This window comes from Schistocerca piceifrons, unplaced genomic scaffold (assembly GCF_021461385.2).
Source record: "Schistocerca piceifrons isolate TAMUIC-IGC-003096 unplaced genomic scaffold, iqSchPice1.1 HiC_scaffold_2171, whole genome shotgun sequence".
Taxonomy (NCBI): domain Eukaryota; kingdom Metazoa; phylum Arthropoda; class Insecta; order Orthoptera; family Acrididae; genus Schistocerca; species Schistocerca piceifrons.
Genome location: NW_025728088.1, coordinates 2,167,724 through 2,190,821, shown reverse-complemented (window position 1 = coordinate 2,190,821; position 23,098 = coordinate 2,167,724).

Genomic DNA, 23,098 nt, shown 5'->3' with positions numbered 1-23,098 from the left:
TATCCTTCACACCCTCACATTGACGAACGACACAGAAATTGTATCGATTTTCAAAACTGCAGCCTTCATCCCGAATTCTTATCAAATGACTTACGTGGCTACATTCACCAAATGGAACCTCTCCTGGGAGGCCAGTAGCTTGTTTCCGATGCACCACTGCCGATTTACTGTAAAACCTCTCACCATCACATTGACAATGCGACACCGAATATCTGTCTCGATTGAAAACTACAGGCACCATGCCGACTTCTCTCCGAGCGACTAACGCTTCTATAATCACTGCATGGAACCTCTCCTGTGGTTGCCAGTTGCTGGTTTCTGTCTTGCCACTACCGTTTACTGTATCCTTCACACCCTCACATTGACGGACGACACAGAAATTGTATCGATTTTCAAAACTGCAGCCTTCATCCCGAATTCATATCAAATGACTTACGTGGCTACATTCACCAAATGGAACCTCTTCTGGGACTCCAGTAGCTTCTTCCGATGCACCACTGCCCATTCACTGTATAACCTCTCACCATCAAATTGACAATGCGACACCGACCTTCTGTCTCGAGTGAAAACTACAGGCTCCATGCCGACTTCTCTCCGAGCGACTAACGCTTCTATAATCACTGCATGGAACCTCTCCAGGGGTGCCAGTCGCTTGTTTCTGTTTTGCCACTCCCGTTTACTGTATCCTTGACACCCTCACATTGACGGACGACACAGAAATTGTATCGATTTTCCAAACTGCAGCCTTCATCCCGAATTCTTATCAAATGACTTACGTGGCTACATTCACCAAATGGAACCTCTCCTGGGAGACATGTAGCGTGTTTCCGATGCACCACTGCCCATTTACTGTATAACCTCTCACCGTCACATTGACAATCGACACCGAATTTCTGTCTCGATTGAAAACTACAGGCACCATGCCGACTTCTCTCCGAGCGACTAACGCTTCTATAATCACTTCATGGAACCTCTCATGGGGGTGCCAGTTGCTTGTTTCTGTTTTTCCACTCCCGTTTACTGTATCCTTCACACCCTCACATTGACGGACGACACAGAAATTGTATCGATTTTCGAAACTGCAGCCTTCATCCCGAATTCTTATCAAATGACTTGCGTGGCTACATTCACCAAATGGAAACTCTCCTGGGAGGCCAGTAGCTTGTTTCCGATGTACCTCTGCCCAATTACTGTAAAACCTCTCACCATCATATTGACAATGCGGCACCGAATTTCTATCTCGATTGAAAACTACAGGCACCATGCCGACTTCCCTCTGAGCGACTAACGCTTCTATAATCACCGCTTGGAACCTCTCCAGGGGTGCCAGTTGCTTGTTTCTGTTTTGCCATTCCCGTTTACTGTATCCTTCACACCCTCCCATTGACGGACGACCCAGAAATTGTATCGATTTTAAAGACTGCAGCCTTCATCCGGAATTCTTATCAAATGACTTACGTGGCAACATTCACCAAATGGAAACTCTCCTGGGAGGCCAGTAGCTTGTTTCCGATGCACCACTGCCCATTTACTGCAAAACCTCTCACCATCACATTGACAATGCGACACCGAATTTCTGTCTCGATTGAAAACTACAGGCACCATGCCGACTTCTCTCTGAGCGACTATTGCGGCTACAGTCACCGCATGGAACCTGTCCTGGGGTGCCAGTTGCTTGTTTCTGTCTTGCCACTCCCGTTTACTGTATCCTTCACACCCTCACATTGACGGACGACACAGAAATTGTATCGATTTTCAAAACTGCAGCCTTCATCACGAATTCTTGTCAAGTGACTTACGTGGCTACATTCACCAAATGGAACCTCTCCTGGGAGGCCAGTAGCGTGGTCCGATGCACAACTGCCCATTTACTGTAAAACCTCTCACCATCACATTGACAATGCGAAACCGAATTTCTGTCTCGATTGAAAACTACAGGCACCATGCCGACTTCTCTCCGAGCGACTAACGCTTCTATAATCACTGCATGGAACCTCTCATGGGTGTGCCAGTTGCTTGTTTCTGTTTTGCCACTCCCGTTTACTGTATCCTTCACACCCTCACATTGACGGACGACACAGAAATTGTATCGATTATCAAAACTGCAGCCTTCATCACGAATTCTTATCAAATGACTTACGTGGCTACATTCACCAAATGGAAACTCTCCTGGGAGGCCAGTAGCTTATTCCCGATGTACCACTGCCCATTTACTGTAAAACCTCTGACCATCACATTGACAATGCGGCACCGAATTTCTATCTCGATTGAAACCTACAGGCACCATGCCGACTTCCCTCCGAGCGACTAACGCTTCTATAATCACCGCATGGAACCTCTCCTGGGGTGCCAGTTGCTTGTTTCTGTTTTGCCACTCCCGTTTACTGTATCCTTCACACCCTCACATCGTCGGACGACACAGAAATTGTATCGATTTTCAAAACTGCAGCCTTCATCCCGAATTCTTATCAAATGACTTACATGGCTACATTCACCAAATGGAAACTCTCCTGGGAGGCCAGTAGCTTGTTTCCGATGTACCACTGCCCAATTACTGTAAAACCTCTCACCATCATATTGACAATGCGGCACCGAATTTCTATCTCGATTGAAAACTACAGGCACCATGCCGACTTCCCTCCGGTCGACTAACGCTTCTATAATCACCGCATGGAACCTCTCCTGGGGGGCCAGTTGCTTGTTTCTGTTTTGCCATTCCCGTTTACTGTATCCTTCACACCCTCACATTGATGGACAACCCAGAAATTGTATCGATTTTAAAGACTGCAGCCTTCATCCGGAATTCTTATCAAATGACTTACGTGGCAACATTCACCAAATGGAAAATCTCCTGGCAGGCCAGTAGCTTGTTTCCGATGCACCACTGCCCATTTACTGCAAAACCTCTCACCATCACATTGACAATGCGACACCGAATTTCTGTCTCGATTAAAAACTACAGGCACCATGCCGACTTCTCTCCGAGCGACTAACGCTTCTATAATCACTGCATGGAACCTCTCATGGGGGTGCCAGTTGCTTGTTTCTGTTTTTCCACTCCCGTTTACTGTATCCTTCACACCCTCACATTGACGGACGACACAGAAATAGTATCGATTATCAAAACTGCAGCCTTCATCTCGAATTCTTATCAAATGACTTACGTGGCTACATTCACCAAATGGAAACTCTCCTGGGAGGCCAGTAGCTTATTCCCGATGTTCCACTGCCCATTTACTGCTAAACCTCTCACCATCACATTGACAATGCGACACCGAATTTCTGTCTCGATTGAAAACTACAGGCACCATGCCGACTTCTCTCCGAGCGACTAACGCGGCTACAGTCACCGCATGGAACCCCTCCTGGGGTGCCAATTGCTTGTTTCTGTTTTGCCACTCCCGTTTACTGTATCCTTCACACCCTCACATTGACGGACGACACAGAAATTGTATCGATTTTCGAAACTGCAGCCTTCATCCCGAATTCTTATCAAATGACTTGCGTGGCTACATTCACCAAATGGAAACTCTCCTGGGAGGCCAGTAGCTTGTTTCCGATGTACCACTGCACAATTACTGTAAAACCTCTCACCATCATATTGACAATGCGGCACCGAATTTCTATCTCGATTGAAAACTACAGGCACCATGCCGACTTCCCTCTGAGCGACTAACGCTTCTATAATCACCGCTTGGAACCTCTCCAGGGGTGCCAGTTGCTTGTTTCTGTCTTGCCACTCCCGTTTACTGTATCCTTCACACCCTCACATTGACGGACGACACAGAAATTGTATCGATTTTCAAAACTGCAGCCTTCATCACGAATTCTTGTCAAATGACTTACGTGGCTACATTCACCAAATGGAACCTCTCCTAGGAGGCCAGTAGCGTGGTCCGATGCACCACTGCCCATTTACTGTAAAACCTCTCACCATCACATTGACAATGCGAAACCGAATTTCTGTCTCGATTGAAAACTACAGGCACCATGCCGACTTCTCTCCGAGCGACTAACGCTTCTATAATCACTGCATGGAACCTCTCATGGGTGTGCCAGTTGCTTGTTTCTGTTTTGCCACTCCCGTTTACTGTATCCTTCACACCCTCACATTGACGGACGACACAGAAATTGTATCGATTATCAAAACTGCAGCCTTCATCACGAATTCTTATCAAATGACTTACGTGGCTACATTCACCAAATGGAAACTCTCCTGGGAGGCCAGTAGCTTATTCCCGATGTACCACTGCCCATTTACTGTAAAACCTCTGACCATCACATTGACAAAGCGGCACCGAATTTCTATCTCGATTGAAACCTACAGGCACCATGCCGACTTCCCTCCGAGCGACTAACGCTTCTATAATCACCGCATGGAACCTCTCCTGGGGTGCCAGTTGCTTGTTTCTGTTTTGCCACTCCCGTTTGCTGTATCCTTCACACCCTCACATTGTCGGACGACACAGAAATTGTATCGATTTTCAAAACTGCAGCCTTCATCCCGAATTCTTATCAAATGACTTACATGGCTACATTCACCAAATGGAAACTCTCCTGGGAGGCCAGTAGCTTGTTTCCGATGTACCACTGCCCAATTACTGTAAAACCTCTCACCATCATATTGACAATGCGGCACCGAATTTCTATCTCGATTGAAAACTACAGGCACCATGCCGACTTCCCTCCGATCGACTAACGCTTCTATAATCACCGCATGGAACCTCTCCTGGGGTGCCAGTTGCTTGTTTCTGTTTTGCCATTCCCGTTTACTGTATCCTTCACACCCTCACATTGATGGACGACCCAGAAATTGTATCGATTTTAAAGACTGCAGCCTTCATCCGGAATTCTTAACAAATGACTTACGTGGCAACATTCACCAAATGGAAAATCTCCTGGCAGGCCAGTAGCTTGTTTCCGATGCACCACTGCCCATTTACTGCAAAACCTCTCACCATCACATTGACAATGCGACACCGAATTTCTGTCTCGATTAAAAACTACAGGCACCATGCCGACTTCTGTCCGAGCGACTAACGCGGCTACAGTCACTGCATGGAACCTGTCCTGGGGTGCCAGTTGCATGTTTCTGTTTTGCCACTCCCGTTTACTGTAGCCTTCACACCCTCACATTGACGGACGACACAGAAATTGTATCGATTTTCAAAACTGCAGCCTTCATCACGAATTCTTATCAAATGACTTACGTGGCTGCATTCACCAAATGGAACCTCTCCTGGGAGGCCAGTAGCGTGGTCCGATGCACCACTGCCCATTTACTGTAAAACCTCTCACCATCACATTGACAATGCGAAACCGAATTTCTGTCTCGATTGAAAACTACAGGTACCATGCCGACTTCTCTCCGAGCGACTAACGCTTCTATAATCACTGCATGGAACCTCTCATGGGGGTGCCAGTTGCTTGTTTCTGTTTTGCCACTCCCGTTTACTGTATCCTTCACACCCTCACATTGACGGACGACACAGAAATTGTATCGATTATCAAAACTGCAGCCTTCATCTCGATTTCTTATCAAATGACTTACGTGGCTACATTCACCAAATGGAAACTCTCCTGGGAGGCCAGTAGCTTATTCCCGATGTACTACTGCCCATTTACTGTGAAACCTCTGACCATCACATTGACAATGCGGCACCGAATTTCTGTCTCGATTGAAAACTACAGGCACCATGCCGACTTCTCTCCGAGCGACTAACTCTTCTATAATCACTGCATGGAACCTCTCAAGGGGGTGCCAGTTGCTTGTTTCTGTTTTGCCACTCCCGTTTACTGTATCCTTCACACCCTCACATTGACGGACGACACAGAAATTGTATCGATTATCAAAACTGCAGCCTTCATCTCGAATTCTTATCAAATGACTTACGTGGCTACAGTCACCAAATGGAAACTCTCCTGGGAGGCCAGTAGCTTATTCCCGATGTACCACTGCCCATATACTGTAAAACCTCTGACCATCACATTGACAATGCGGCACCGAATTTCTATCTCGATTGAAACCTACAGGCACCATGCCGACTTCCCTCCGAGCGACTAACGCTTCTATAATCACCGCATGGAACCTCTCCTGGGGTGCCAGTTGCTTGTTTCTGTTTTGCCACTCCCGTTTACTGTATCCTTCACACCCTCACATTGACGGACGACCCAGAAATTGTATCGATTTTAAAGACTGCAGCCTTCATCCGGAATTCTTATCAAATGACTTACGTGGCTACGTTCACCAAATGGAAACTCTCCTGGGAGGCCAGTAGCTTGTTTCCGATGTACCACTGCCCATTTACTGTAAAACCTCTCACCATCACATTGACAATGCGGCACCGAATTTCTATCTCCATTGAAAACTACAGGCACCATGCCGACTTCCCTCCGAGCGACTAACGCTTCTATAATCACCGCATGGAACCTCTCCTTGGTTGCCAGTTGCTTGTTTCTGTTTTGCCACTCCCGTTTACTGTATCCTTCACATCCTCACATTGACGGACGACACAGAAATTGTATCGATTTTCAAAACTGCAGCCTTCATCCCCAATTCTTATCAAATGACTTACGTGGCTACATTCAGCAAATGGAAACTCTCCTGGGAGGCCAGTAGCTTGTTTCCGATGTACCACTGCCCATTTTCTGTAAAACCTCTCACCATCACATTGACAATGCGGCACCGAATTTCTATCTCGATTGAAAACTACAGGCACCATGCCGACTTCCCTCCGAGCGCCTAACGCTTCTATAATCACCGCATGGAACCTCTCCTTGGGTGCCAGTTGCTTGTTTCTGGTTTGCCACTCCCGTTTACTGTATCCTTCACATCCTCACATTGACGGACGACACAGAAATTGTATCGATTTTCAAAGCTGCAGCCTTCATCCCGAATTCTCATCAAATGACTTACGTGGCTACATTCATCAAATGGAAACTCTCCTGGGAGGCCAGTAGCTTGTTTCCGATGTACCACTGCCCATTTGCTGTAAAACCTCTCACCATCACATTGGCAATGCGGCACCGAATTACTATCTCGATTGAAAACTACAGGCACCATGCCGACTTCCCTCCGAGCGACTAACGCTTCTGTAATCACCGCACGGAACGTCTCCTGGGGTGCCAGTTGCTAGTTTCTGTTTTGCCACTACGTTTACTGTATCCTTCACATCCTCACATTGACGGACGGCACAGAAATTGTATCGATTTTCAAAACTGCAGCCTTCATCCCCAATTACTACCAAATGACTTACGTGGCTACATTCACCAAATGGAAACTCTCCTGGGAGGCCAGTAGCTTGTTTCCGATGTACCACTGCCCATTTACTGTAAAACCTCTTACCATCACATTGACAGTGCGGCACCGAATTTCTATCTCGATTGAAAACTACAGGCACCATGCCGACTTCCCTCCGAGCGACTAACGCTTCTATAATCACCGCATGGAACCTCTCCTTGGGTGCCAGTTGCTTGTTTCTGGTTTGCCACTCCCGTTTACTGTATCATTCACATCCTCACATTGACGGACGACACAGAAATTGTATCGATTTTCAAAACTGCAGCCTTCATCCCGAATTCTTATCAAATGACTTACATGGCTACATTTACCAAAAGGAAACTCTGCTGGGAGGCCTGTAGCCTGTTTCCAGTGTATAACTGCCCATTTACTTTAAAACCTCTGACTATCACATTGACAATGCGGCACCGAATTTCAATCTCGATTGAAAACTACAGGCACCATGCCGACTTCCCTCCGAGCGACTAAAGCTTCTATCTATAATCACCGTGCGGAACCTCTCCTGGGGTGCCAGTTGCTTGTTTCTGTTTTGCCACTCCCGTTTACTGTATCCTTCACACCCTCACATTGACGGACGACACAGAAATTGTATCGATTTTCAAAACTCTAGCCTTCATCCCGAATTCTTATCAAATGACTTACGTGGCTACATTTACCAAAAGGAAACTCTGCTGGGAGGCCAGTGGCCTGTTTCCGATGTACCACTGCCCATTTGCTTTAAAACCTCTGACCATCACATTGACAATGCGGCACCGAATTTCTATCTCGATTGAAAACTACAGGCACCATGCCGACTTCCCTCCGAGCGACTAACGGTTCTATAATCACTGCATGGAACCTCTCCTGGGGTGCCAGTTGCTTGTTTCTGTCTTGCCACTCCCGTTTACTGTATCCTTCACACCCTCACATTGACGGACGACACAGAAATTGTATCGATTTTCAAAACTGCAGCCTTCATCCCGAATTCTTATCAAATGACTTACGTGGCTACGTTCACCAAATGGAAACTCTCCTGGGAGGCCAGTAGATTGTTTCCGATGTACCACTGCCCATTTACTTTAAAACCTATGACCATCACATTGACAATGCGGCACCGAATTTCTATCTCGATTGAAAACTACAGGCACCATGCCGACTTCCCTCCTAGCGACTAACGCTTCTATAATCACCGCATGAAACCTCTCCTGGGGTGCCAGTTGCTTGTTTCTGTTTTGCCACTCCCGTTTACTGTATCCTTCACATCCTCACATTGATGGACAACACAGAAATTGTATCGACTTTCAAAACTGCAGCCTTCATCCCGAATTCTTATCAAATGACTTATGTGGATACATTCACCAAATGGAAACTCTCCTGGGAGGCCAGTAGCTTGTTTCCGATGTACCACTGCCCATTTAATGTAAAACCTCTCACCATCACATTGACAATGCGGCACCGAATTTCTATCTCGATTGAAAACTACAGGCACCATGCCGACATCTCTCCGAGCGACTAACGCTTATATAATCACCGCATGGAACCTCTCCTGGGGTGCCAGTTGCTTGTTTCTGTTTTGCCACTCCCGTTTACTGTATCCTTCACATCCTCATATTGACGGACGACACAGAAATTGTATCGATTTTCAAAACTGCAGCCTTCATCCCGAATTCTTATCAAATGACTTACGTGGCTACATTCACCAAATGGAACATCTCCTGGGAGGTCAGTAGCTTGTTTCCTATGTACCACTGCCCATTTACTGTAAAACCTCTCACCATCACATTGACAATGCGGCACCGAATTTCTATCTCGATTGAAAACTGCAGGCACCATGCCGACTTCTCTCCGAGCGACTATCGTGGCAACAGTCACCGCATGGAACCTGTCCTGGGGTGCCAGTTGTTTGTTTCTGTTTTGCCACTCCCGTTTACTGTATCCTTCACATCCTCACATTGACGGACGACACAGAAATTGTATCGATTTTCAAAGCTGCAGCCTTCATCCCGAATTCTTATCAAATGACTTACTTGGCTACATTCACCAAATGGAAACTCTCCTGGGAGGCCAGTAGCTTGTTTCCGATGTACCATTGACTATTTACTGTAAAACCTCTCACCATCACATTGGCAATGCGGCACCGAATTACTATCTCGATTGAAAACTACAGGCACCATGCCGACTTCCCTCCGAGCGACTAACGCTTCTGTAATCACCGCATGGAACGTCTCCTGGGGTGCCAGTTGCTAGTTTCTGTTTTGCCACTACGTTTACTGTATCCTTCACATCCTCACATTGACGGACGGCACAGAAATTGTATCGATTTTCAAAACTGCAGCCTTCATCCACAATTATTATCAAATGACCTACGTGGCTACATTCACCAAATGGAAACTCTCCTGGGAGGCCAGTAGCTTGTTTCCGATGTACCACTGCCCAATTACTGTAAAACCTCTCACCATCACATTGACAGTGCGGCACCGAATTTCTATATCGATTGAAAACTACAGGCACCATGCCGACTTCTCTCCGAGCGACTAACGCTTCTATAATCACCGCATGGAACCTCTCCTGTGGTGCCAGTTGCTTGTTTCGGTTTTGCCACTCCCGTTTACTGTATCCTTCACATCCTCACATTGATGGACAACACAGAAATTGTATCGACTTTCAAAACTGCAGGCTTCATCCCGAATTCTTATCAAATGACTTATGTGGATACATTCACCAAATGGAAACTCTCCTGGGAGGCCAGTAGCTTGTTTCCGATGTACCACTGCCCATTTAATGTAAAACCTCTCACCATCACATTGACAATGCGGCACCGAATTTCTATCTCGATTGAAAACTACAGGCACCATGCCGACATCTCTCCGAGCGACTAACGCTTATATAATCACCGCATGGAACCTCTCCTGGGGTGCCAGTTGCTTGTTTCTGTTTTGCCACTCCCGTTTACTGTATCCTTCACATCCTCATATTGACGGACGACACAGAAATTGTATCGATTTTCAAAACTGCAGCCTTCATCCCGAATTCTTATCAAATGACTTACGTGGCTACATTCACCAAATGGAACATCTCCTGGGAGGTCAGTAGCTTGTTTCCTATGTACCACTGCCCATTTACTGTAATACCTCTCACCATCACATTGACAATGCCGCACCGAATTTCTATGTCGATTGAAAACTACAGGCATCATGCCGACTTCGCTCCGAGCGACTAACGCTTCTATAATCACCGCATGGAACCTCTCCTGGGGTGCCAGTTGCTTGTTTCTGCTTTGCCACTCCCGTTTACTGTATCCTTCACACCCTCACATTGACGGACGACACAGAAATTGTATCGATTTTCAAAACTGCAGCCTTCATCCCGAATTCTTATCAAATGACTTACGTGGCTACATTCAGCAAATGGGAATTCTCCTGGGAGACCAGTAGCTTGTTTCCGATGTACCACTGTCCATTTACTTTAAAACCTCTGACCATCACATTGACAATGCGGCACCGAATATCTATCTCGATTGAAAATTACAGGCACCATGCCGACTTCCCTCCGAGCGACTAACGCTTCTATAATCACTGCATGGAACCTCTCCTGGGGTGCCAGTTGCTTGTCTCTGTCTTGCCACTCCCGTTTACTGCATCCTTCAGACCCTCACATTGACGGACGACACAGAAACTGTATCGATTTTCAAAACTGCAGCCTTCATCCCGAATTCTTATCAAGTGACTTACCTGGCTACATTCACCAAATGGGAACTCTCCTGGGAGGCCAGTAGATTGTTTCCGATGTACCACTGCCCATTTACTTTAATACCTCTGACCATCACGTTGACAATGCGGCACCGAATTTCTATCTCGATTGAAATCTACAGGCACCATGCCGACTTCCCTCCGAGCGACTAATGCTTATATAATCACCGCATGGAACCTCTCATGGGGTACCAGTGGCTTGTTTCTGTTTTGCCACTCCCGTTTACTGTATCCTTCACACCCTCACATTGACGGACGACACAGAAATTGTATCGATTTTCAAAACTGCAGCTTTCATCCCGAATTCATATCAAATGACTTACGTGGCTACATTCACCAAATGGAACCTCTCCTGGGAGGCCAGTAGCTTGTTTCCGATGCACCACTGCCCATTTACTGCAAAACCTCTCACCATCACATTGACAATGCGACACCGAATTTCTGTCTCGATTGAAAACTACAGGCACCATGCCGACTTCTCTCCGAACGACTAACGCGGCTACAGTCACCGCATGGAACCCCTCCTGGGGTGCCAGTTGCTTGTTTCTGTTTTGCCACTACCGTTTACTGTATCCTTCACACCCTCACATTGACGGACGACACAGAAATTGTATCGATTTTCGAAACTGCAGCCTTCATCCCGAATTCTTATCAAAAGACTTGCGTGGCTACATTCACCAAATGGAACCTCTCCTGGGAGGCCAGTAGCTTGTTTCCGATGTACCACTGCCCAATTACTGTAAAACCTTTCACCATCACATTGACAATGCGGCACCGAATTTCTGTCTCGATTGAAAACTACAGGCACCATGCCGACTTCTCTCCGAGCGACTAACGCGGCTACAGTCACCGCATGGAACCCCTCCTGGGGTGCCAGTTGCTTGTTTCTGTTTTGCCACTCCCGTTTACTGTATCCTTCACACCCTCACATTGACGGACGACACAGAAATTGTATCGATTTTCAAAACTGCAGCCTTCATCCCGAATTCTTATCAAATGACTTACGTGGCTACATTCAGCAAATGGGAACTCTCCTGGGAGGCCAGTAGCTTGTTTCCGATGTACCACTGCCCATTTACTGTAAAACCTCTCACCATCACATTGGCAATGCGGCACCGAATTTCTATCTCGATTGAGAACTACAGGCAGCATGCCGACTTCCCTCCGAGCGACTAACGCTTCTATAATCACCGCATGGAACGTCTCCTGGGGTGCCAGTTGCTTGCTTCTGTTTTGCCATTCCAGTTTACTGTATCCTTCACATCCTCACATTGACGGACGACACAGAAATTGTATCGATTTTCCAAACTGCAGCCTTCATCCCGAATTCTTATCAAATGACTTACGTGGCTACATTCACCAAATGGAAACTCTCCTGGGAGGCCAGTAGCTTGTTTCCGATGTACCACTGCCTATTTACTGTAAAACATCTCACCATCACATTGACAATGCGGCACCGAATTTCTATCTCGATTGAAAACTACAGGCACCATGCCGACTTCACTCCGTGCGACTAACACTTCTATAATCACCGCATGGAACCTCTCCTGCGGTGCCAGTTGCTTGCGTCTGTTTTGCCACTCCCGTGTACTGTGTCGTTCACATCCTCACATTGACGGACGACACAGAAATTGTTTCGATTTCCAAACTGCAGCCTTCATCCCGAATTCTTATCAAATGACTTACGTGGCTACATTCACCAAATGGAAACTCTCCTGGGAGGCCAGTAGCTTGTTTCCGATGTACCACTGCCCATTTGCTGTAAAACCTCTCACCATCACATTGACAATGCGGCACCGAATTTCTATCTCGATTGAAAACTACAGGCACCATGCCGACTTCCCTCCAAGCGACTAACGCTTCTATAATCACCGCATGGAACCTCTCCTGGGGTGCCAGTTGCTTGTTTCTGATTTGCCACTGACGTTTACTGTATCCTTCACATCCTCACATTGACGGACGACACAGAAATTGTATCGATTTTTAAAACTGCAGCCTTCATCCCGAATTCTTATCAAATGACTTACGTGGCTACATTCACCAAATGGAAACTCTCCTGGGAGGCCAGTAGCTTGTTTCCGATGTACCACTGCCTATTTGCTGTAAAACCTCTCACCATCACATTGACAATGCGGCACCGAATTTCTATCTCGATAGAAAACTACAGGCACCATGCCGACTTCCCTCCGAGCGACTAACGCTTACATAATCACCACATGGAACCTCTCCGGGGGTGCCAGTTGCTTGCTTCTGTTTTGCCACTCCCGTTTACTGTATCCTTCACATCCTCACATTGACGGACGACACAGAAATTGTATCGATTTTCAAAACTGCAGCCTTCATCCCCAATTACTATCAAATGACTTACGTGGCTACATTCACCAAATGGAAACTCTCCTGGGAGGCCAGTAGCTTGTTTCCGATGTACCACTGCCCATTTACTGTAAAACCTCTTACCATCACATTGACAGTGCGGCACCGAATTTCTATCTCGATTGAAAACTACAGGCACCATGCCGACTTCCCTCCGAGCGACTAACGCTTCTATAATCACCGCATGGAACCTCTCCTTGGGTGCCAGTTGCTTGTTTCTGGTTTGCCACTCCCGTTTACTGTATCATTCACATCCTCACATTGACGGACGACACAGAAATTGTATCGATTTTCAAAACTGCAGCCTTCATCCCGAATTCTTATCAAATGACTTACATGGCTACATTTACCAAAAGGAAACTCTGCTGGGAGGCCTGTAGCCTGTTTCCAGTGTATAACTGCCCATTTACTTTAAAACCTCTGACTATCACATTGACAATGCGGCACCGAATTTCAATCTCGATTGAAAACTACAGGCACCATGCCGACTTCCCTCCGAGCGACTAAAGCTTCTATCTATAATCACCGTGCGGAACCTCTCCTGGGGTGCCAGTTGCTTGTTTCTGTTTTGCCACTCCCGTTTACTGTATCCTTCACACCCTCACATTGACGGACGACACAGAAATTGTATCGATTTTCAAAACTCTAGCCTTCATCCCGAATTCTTATCAAATGACTTACGTGGCTACATTTACCAAAAGGAAACTCTGCTGGGAGGCCAGTGGCCTGTTTCCGATGTACCACTGCCCATTTGCTTTAAAACCTCTGACCATCACATTGACAATGCGGCACCGAATTTCTATCTCGATTGAAAACTACAGGCACCATGCCGACTTCCCTCCGAGCGACTAACGGTTCTATAATCACTGCATGGAACCTCTCCTGGGGTGCCAGTTGCTTGTTTCTGTCTTGCCACTCCCGTTTACTGTATCCTTCACACCCTCACATTGACGGACGACACAGAAATTGTATCGATTTTCAAAACTGCAGCCTTCATCCCCAATTACTATCAAATGACTTACGTGGCTACATTCACCAAATGGAAACTCTCCTGGGAGGCCAGTAGCTTGTTTCCGATGTACCACTGCCCATTTACTGTAAAACCTCTTACCATCACATTGACAGTGCGGCACCGAATTTCTATCTCGATTGAAAACTACAGGCACCATGCCGACTTCCCTCCGAGCGACTAACGCTTCTATAATCACCGCATGGAACATCTCCTTGGGTGCCAGTTGCTTGTTTCTGGTTTGCCACTCCCGTTTACTGTATCATTCACATCCTCACATTGACGGACGACACAGAAATTTTATCGATTTTCAAAACTGCAGCCTTCATCCCGAATTCTTATCAAATGACTTACATGGCTACATTTACCAAAAGGAAACTCTGCTGGGAGGCCTGTAGCCTGTTTCCAGTGTATAACTGCCCATTTACTTTAAAACCTCTGACTATCACATTGACAATGCGGCACCGAATTTCAATCTCGATTGAAAACTACAGGCACCATGCCGACTTCCCTCCGAGCGACTAAAGCTTCTATCTATAATCACCGTGCGGAACCTCTCCTGGGGTGCCAGTTGCTTGTTTCTGTTTTGCCACTCCCGTTTACTGTATCCTTCACACCCTCACATTGACGGACGACACAGAAATTGTATCGATTTTCAAAACTCTAGCCTTCATCCCGAATTCTTATCAAATGACTTACGTGGCTACATTTACCAAAAGGAAACTCTGCTGGGAGGCCAGTGGCCTGTTTCCGATGTACCACTGCCCATTTGCTTTAAAACCTCTGACCATCACATTGACAATGCGGCACCGAATTTCTATCTCGATTGAAAACTACAGGCACCATGCCGACTTCCCTCCGAGCGACTAACGGTTCTATAATCACTGCATGGAACCTCTCCTGGGGTGCCAGTTGCTTGTTTCTGTCTTGCCACTCCCGTTTACTGTATCCTTCACACCCTCACATTGACGGACGACACAGAAATTGTATCGATTTTCAAAACTGCAGCCTTCATCCCGAATTCTTATCAAATGACTTACGTGGCTACGTTCACCAAATGGAAACTCTCCTGGGAGGCCAGTAGATTGTTTCCGATGTACCACTGCCCATTTACTTTAAAACCTATGACCATCACATTGACAATGCGGCACCGAATTTCTATCTCGATTGAAAACTACAGGCACCATGCCGACTTCCCTCCTAGCGACTAACGCTTCTATAATCACCGCATGAAACCTCTCCTGGGGTGCCAGTTGCTTGTTTCTGTTTTGCCACTCCCGTTTACTGTATCCTTCACATCCTCACATTGATGGACAACACAGAAATTGTATCGACTTTCAAAACTGCAGCCTTCATCCCGAATTCTTATCAAATGACTTATGTGGATACATTCACCAAATGGAAACTCTCCTGGGAGGCCAGTAGCTTGTTTCCGATGTACCACTGCCCATTTAATGTAAAACCTCTCACCATCACATTGACAATGCGGCACCGAATTTCTATCTCGATTGAAAACTACAGGCACCATGCCGACATCTCTCCGAGCGACTAACGCTTATATAATCACCGCATGGAACCTCTCCTGGGGTGCCAGTTGCTTGTTTCTGTTTTGCCACTCCCGTTTACTGTATCCTTCACATCCTCATATTGACGGACGACACAGAAATTGTATCGATTTTCAAAACTGCAGCCTTCATCCCGAATTCTTATCAAATGACTTACGTGGCTACATTCACCAAATGGAAACTCTCCTGGGAGGTCAGTAGCTTGTTTCCTATGTACCACTGCCCATTTACTGTAAAACCTCTCACCATCACATTGACAATGCGGCACCGAATTTCTATCTCGATTGAAAACTGCAGGCACCATGCCGACTTCTCTCCGAGCGACTATCGTGGCAACAGTCACCGCATGGAACCTGTCCTGGGGTGCCAGTTGTTTGTTTCTGTTTTGCCACTCCCGTTTACTGTATCCTTCACATCCTCACATTGACGGACGACACAGAAATTGTATCGATTTTCAAAGCTGCAGCCTTCATCCCGAATTCTTATCAAATGACTTACTTGGCTACATTCACCAAATGGAAACTCTCCTGGGAGGCCAGTAGCTTGTTTCCGATGTACCACTGACTATTTACTGTAAAACCTCTCACCATCACATTGGCAATGCGGCACCGAATTACTATCTCGATTGAAAACTACAGGCACCATGCCGACTTCCCTCCGAGCGACTAACGCTTCTGTAATCACCGCATGGAACGTCTCCTGGGGTGCCAGTTGCTAGTTTCTGTTTTGCCACTACGTTTACTGTATCCTTCACATCCTCACATTGACGGACGGCACAGAAATTGTATCGATTTTCAAAACTGCAGCCTTCATCCACAATTATTATCAAATGACTTACGTGGCTACATTCACCAAATGGAAACTCTCCTGGGAGGCCAGTAGCTTGTTTCCGATGTACCACTGCCCAATTACTGTAAAACCTCTCACCATCACATTGACAGTGCGGCACCGAATTTCTATATCGATTGAAAACTACAGGCACCATGCCGACTTCTCTCCGAGCGACTAACGCTTCTATAATCACCGCATGGAACCTCTCCTGTGGTGCCAGTTGCTTGTTTCGGTTTTGCCACTCCCGTTTACTGTACCCTTCACATCCTCACATTGATGGACAACACAGAAATTGTATCGACTTTCAAAACTGCAGGCTTCATCCCGAATTCTTATCAAATGACTTATGTGGATACATTCACCAAATGGAAACTCTCCTGGGAGGCCAGTAGCTTGTTTCCGATGTACCACTGCCCATTTAATGTAAAACCTCTCACCATCACATTGACAATGCGGCACCGAATTTCTATCTCGATTGAAAACTACAGGCACCATGCCGACATCTCTCCGAGCGACTAACGCTTACATAATCACCACATGGAACCTCTCCGGGGGTGCCAGTTGCTTGCTTCTGTTTTGCCACTCCCGTTTACTGTATCCTTCACATCCTCACATTGACGGACGACACAGAAATTGTATCGATTTTCAAAACTGCAGCCTTCATCCCCAATTACTATCAAATGACTTACGTGGCTACATTCACCAAAAGGAAACTCTCCTGGGAGGCCAGTAGCTTGTTTCCGATGTACCACTGCCCATTTACTGTAAAACCTCTTACCATCACATTGACAGTGCGGCACCGAATTTCTATCTCGATTGAAAACTACAGGCACCATGCCGACTTCCCTCCGAGCGACTAACGCTTCTATAATCACCGCATGGAACCTCTCCTTGGGTGCCAGTTGCTTGTTTCTGGTTTGCCACTCCCGTTTACTGTATCATTCACATCCTCACATTGACGGACGACACAGAAATTGTATCGATTTTCAAAACTGCAGCCTTCATCCCGAATTCTTATCAAATGACTTACATGGCTACATTTACCAAAAGGAAACTCTGCTGGGAGGCCTGTAGCCTGTTTCCAGTGTATAACTGCCCATTTACTTTAAAACCTCTGACTATCACATTGACAATGCGGCACCGAATTTCAATCTCGATTGAAAACTACAGGCACCATGCCGACTTCCCTCCGAGCGACTAAAGCTTCTATCTATAATCACCGTGCGGAACCTCTCCTGGGGTGCCAGTTGCTTGTTTCTGTTTTGCCACTCCCGTTTACTGTATCCTTCACACCCTCACATTGACGGACGACACAGAAATTGTATCGACTTTCAAAACTCTAGCCTTCATCCCGAATTCTTATCAAATGACTTACGTGGCTACATTTACCAAAAGGAAACTCTGCTGGGAGGCCAGTGGCCTGTTTCCGATGTACCACTGCCCATTTGCTTTAAAACCTCTGACCATCACATTGACAATGCGGCACCGAATTTCTATCTCGATTGAAAACTACAGGCACCATGCCGACTTCCCTCCGAGCGACTAACGGTTCTATAATCACTGCATGGAACCTCTCCTGGGGTGCCAGTTGCTTGTTTCTGTCTTGCCACTCCCGTTTACTGTATCCTTCACACCCTCACATTGACGGACGACACAGAAATTGTATCGATTTTCAAAACTGCAGCCTTCATCCCCAATTACTATCAAATGACTTACGTGGCTACATTCACCAAATGGAAACTCTCCTGGGAGGCCAGTAGCTTGTTTCCGATGTACCACTGCCCATTTACTGTAAAACCTCTTACCATCACATTGACAGTGCGGCACCGAATTTCTATCTCGATTGAAAACTACAGGCACCATGCCTACTTCCCTCCGAGCGACTAACGCTTCTATAATCACCGCATGGAACCTCTCCTTGGGTGCCAGTTGCTTGTTTCTGGTTTGCCACTCCCGTTTACTGTATCATTCACATCCTCACATTGACGGACGACACAGAAATTGTATCGATTTTCAAAACTGCAGCCTTCATCCCGAATTCTTATCAAATGACTTACATGGCTACATTTACCAAAAGGAAACTCTGCTGGGAGGCCTGTAGCCTGTTTCCAGTGTATAACTGCCCATTTACTTTAAAACCTCTGACTATCACATTGACAATGCGGCACCGAATTTCAATCTCGATTGAAAACTACAGGCACCATGCCGACTTCCCTCCGAGCGACTAAAGCTTCTATCTATAATCACCGTGCGGAACCTCTCCTGGGGTGCCAGTTGCTTGTTTCTGTTTTGCCACTCCCGTTTACTGTATCCTTCACACCCTCACATTGACGGACGACACAGAAATTGTATCGATTTTCAAAACTCTAGCCTTCATCCCGAATTCTTATCAAATGACTTACGTGGCTACATTTACCAAAAGGAAACTCTGCTGGGAGGCCAGTGGCCTGTTTCCGATGTACCACTGCCCATTTGCTTTAAAACCTCTGACCATCACATTGACAATGCGGCACCGAATTTCTATCTCGATTGAAAACTACAGGCACCATGCCGACTTCCCTCCGAGCGACTAACGGTTCTATAATCACTGCATGGAACCTCTCCTGGGGTGCCAGTTGCTTGTTTCTGTCTTGCCACTCCCGTTTACTGTATCCTTCACACCCTCACATTGACGGACGACACAGAAATTGTATCGATTTTCAAAACTGCAGCCTTCATCCCGAATTCTTATCAAATGACTTACGTGGCTACGTTCACCAAATGGAAACTCTCCTGGGAGGCCAGTAGATTGTTTCCGATGTACCACTGCCCATTTACTTTAAAACCTATGACCATCACATTGACAATGCGGCACCGAATTTCTATCTCGATTGAAAACTACAGGCACCATGCCGACTTCCCTCCTAGCGACTAACGCTTCTATAATCACCGCATGAAACCTCTCCTGGGGTGCCAGTTGCTTGTTTCTGTTTTGCCACTCCCGTTTACTGTATCCTTCACATCCTCACATTGATGGACAACACAGAAATTGTATCGACTTTCAAAACTGCAGCCTTCATCCCGAATTCTTATCAAATGACTTATGTGGATACATTCACCAAATGGAAACTCTCCTGGGAGGCCAGTAGCTTGTTTCCGATGTACCACTGCCCATTTAATGTAAAACCTCTCACCATCACATTGACAATGCGGCACCGAATTTCTATCTCGATTGAAAACTACAGGCACCATGCCGACATCTCTCCGAGCGACTAACGCTTATATAATCACCGCATGGAACCTCTCCTGGGGTGCCAGTTGCTTGTTTCTGTTTTGCCACTCCCGTTTACTGTATCCTTCACATCCTCATATTGACGGACGACACAGAAATTGTATCGATTTTCAAAACTGCAGCCTTCATCCCGAATTCTTATCAAATGACTTACGTGGCTACATTCACCAAATGGAACATCTCCTGGGAGGTCAGTAGCTTGTTTCCTATGTACCACTGCCCATTTACTGTAAAACCTCTCACCATCACATTGACAATGCGGCACCGAATTTCTATCTCGATTGAAAACTGCAGGCACCATGCCGACTTCTCTCCGAGCGACTATCGTGGCAACAGTCACCGCATGGAACCTGTCCTGGGGTGCCAGTTGTTTGTTTCTGTTTTGCCACTCCCGTTTACTGTATCCTTCACATCCTCACATTGACGGACGACACAGAAATTGTATCGATTTTCAAAGCTGCAGCCTTCATCCCGAATTCTTATCAAATGACTTACTTGGCTACATTCACCAAATGGAAACTCTCCTGGGAGGCCAGTAGCTTGTTTCCGATGTACCACTGACTATTTACTGTAAAACCTCTCACCATCACATTGGCAATGCGGCACCGAATTACTATCTCGATTGAAAACTACAGGCACCATGCCGACTTCCCTCCGAGCGACTAACGCTTCTGTAATCACCGCATGGAACGTCTCCTGGGGTGCCAGTTGCTAGTTTCTGTTTTGCCACTACGTTTACTGTATCCTTCACATCCTCACATTGACGGACGGCACAGAAATTGTATCGATTTTCAAAACTGCAGCCTTCATCCACAATTATTATCAAATGACTTACGTGGCTACATTCACCAAATGGAAACTCTCCTGGGAGGCCAGTAGCTTGTTTCCGATGTACCACTGCCCAATTACTGTAAAACCTCTCACCATCACATTGACAGTGCGGCACCGAATTTCTATATCGATTGAAAACTACAGGCACCATGCCGACTTCTCTCCGAGCGACTAACGCTTCTATAATCACCGCATGGAACCTCTCCTGTGGTGCCAGTTGCTTGTTTCGGTTTTGCCACTCCCGTTTACTGTATCCTTCACATCCTCACATTGATGGACAACACAGAAATTGTATCGACTTTCAAAACTGCAGGCTTCATCCCGAATTCTTATCAAATGACTTATGTGGATACATTCACCAAATGGAAACTCTCCTGGGAGGCCAGTAGCTTGTTTCCGATGTACCACTGCCCATTTAATGTAAAACCTCTCACCATCACATTGACAATGCGGCACCGAATTTCTATCTCGATTGAAAACTACAGGCACCATGCCGACATCTCTCCGAGCGACTAACGCTTAAATAATCACCGCATGGAACCTCTCCTGGGGTGCCAGTTGCTTGTTTCTGTTTTGCCACTCCCGTTTACTGTATCCTTCACATCCTCATATTGACGGACGACACAGAAATTGTATCGATTTTCAAAACTGCAGCCTTCATCCCGAATTCTTATCAAATGACTTACGTGGCTACATTCACCAAATGGAACATCTCCTGGGAGGTCAGTAGCTTGTTTCCTATGTACCACTGCCCATTTACTGTAATACCTCTCACCATCACATTGACAATGCGGCACCGAATTTCTATGTCGATTGAAAACTACAGGCACCATGCCGACTTCGCTCCGAGCGACTAACGCTTCTATAATCACCGCATGGAACCTCTCCTGGGGTGCCAGTTGCTTGTTTCTGTTTTGCCACTCCCGTTTACTGTATCCTTCACACCCTCACATTGACGGACGACACAGAAATTGTATCGATTTTCAAAACTGCAGCCTTCATCCCGAATTCTTATCAAATGACTTACGTGGCTACATTCAGCAAATGGGAATTCTCCTGGGAGACCAGTAGCTTGTTTCCGATGTACCACTGTCCATTTACTTTAAAACCTCTGACCATCACATTGACAATGCGGCACCGAATATCTATCTCGATTGAAAATTACAGGCACCATGCCGACTTCCCTCCGAGCGACTAACGCTTCTATAATCACTGCATGGAACCTCTCCTGGGGTGCCAGTTGCTTGTCTCTGTCTTGCCACTCCCGTTTACTGCATCCTTCAGACCCTCACATTGACGGACGACACAGAAACTGTATCGATTTTCAAAACTGCAGCCTTCATCCCGAATTCTTATCAAGTGACTTACCTGGCTACATTCACCAAATGGGAACTCTCCGGGGAGGCCAGTAGATTGTTTCCGATGTACCACTGCCCATTTACTTTAATACCTCTGACCATCACGTTGACAATGCGGCACCGAATTTCTATCTCGATTGAAATCTACAGGCACCATGCCGACTTCCCTCCGAGCGACTAATGCTTATATAATCACCGCATGGAACCTCTCATGGGGTACCAGTGGCTTGTTTCTGTTTTGCCACTCCCGTTTACTGTATCCTTCACACCCTCACATTGACGGACGACACAGAAATTGTATCGATTTTCAAAACTGCAGCTTTCATCCCGAATTCATATCAAATGACTTACGTGGCTACATTCACCAAATGGAACCTCTCCTGGGAGGCCAGTAGCTTGTTTCCGATGCACCACTGCCCATTTACTGCAAAACCTCTCACCATCACATTGACAATGCGACACCGAATTTCTGTCTCGATTGAAAACTACAGGCACCATGCCGACTTCTCTCCGAACGACTAACGCGGCTACAGTCACCGCATGGAACCCCTCCTGGGGTGCCAGTTGCTTGTTTCTGTTTTGCCACTACCGTTTACTGTATCCTTCACACCCTCACATTGACGGACGACACAGAAATTGTATCGATTTTCGAAACTGCAGCCTTCATCCCGAATTCTTATCAAAAGACTTGCGTGGCTACATTCACCAAATGGAACCTCTCCTGGGAGGCCAGTAGCTTGTTTCCGATGTACCACTGCCCAATTACTGTAAAACCTTTCACCATCACATTGACAATGCGGCACCGAATTTCTGTCTCGATTGAAAACTACAG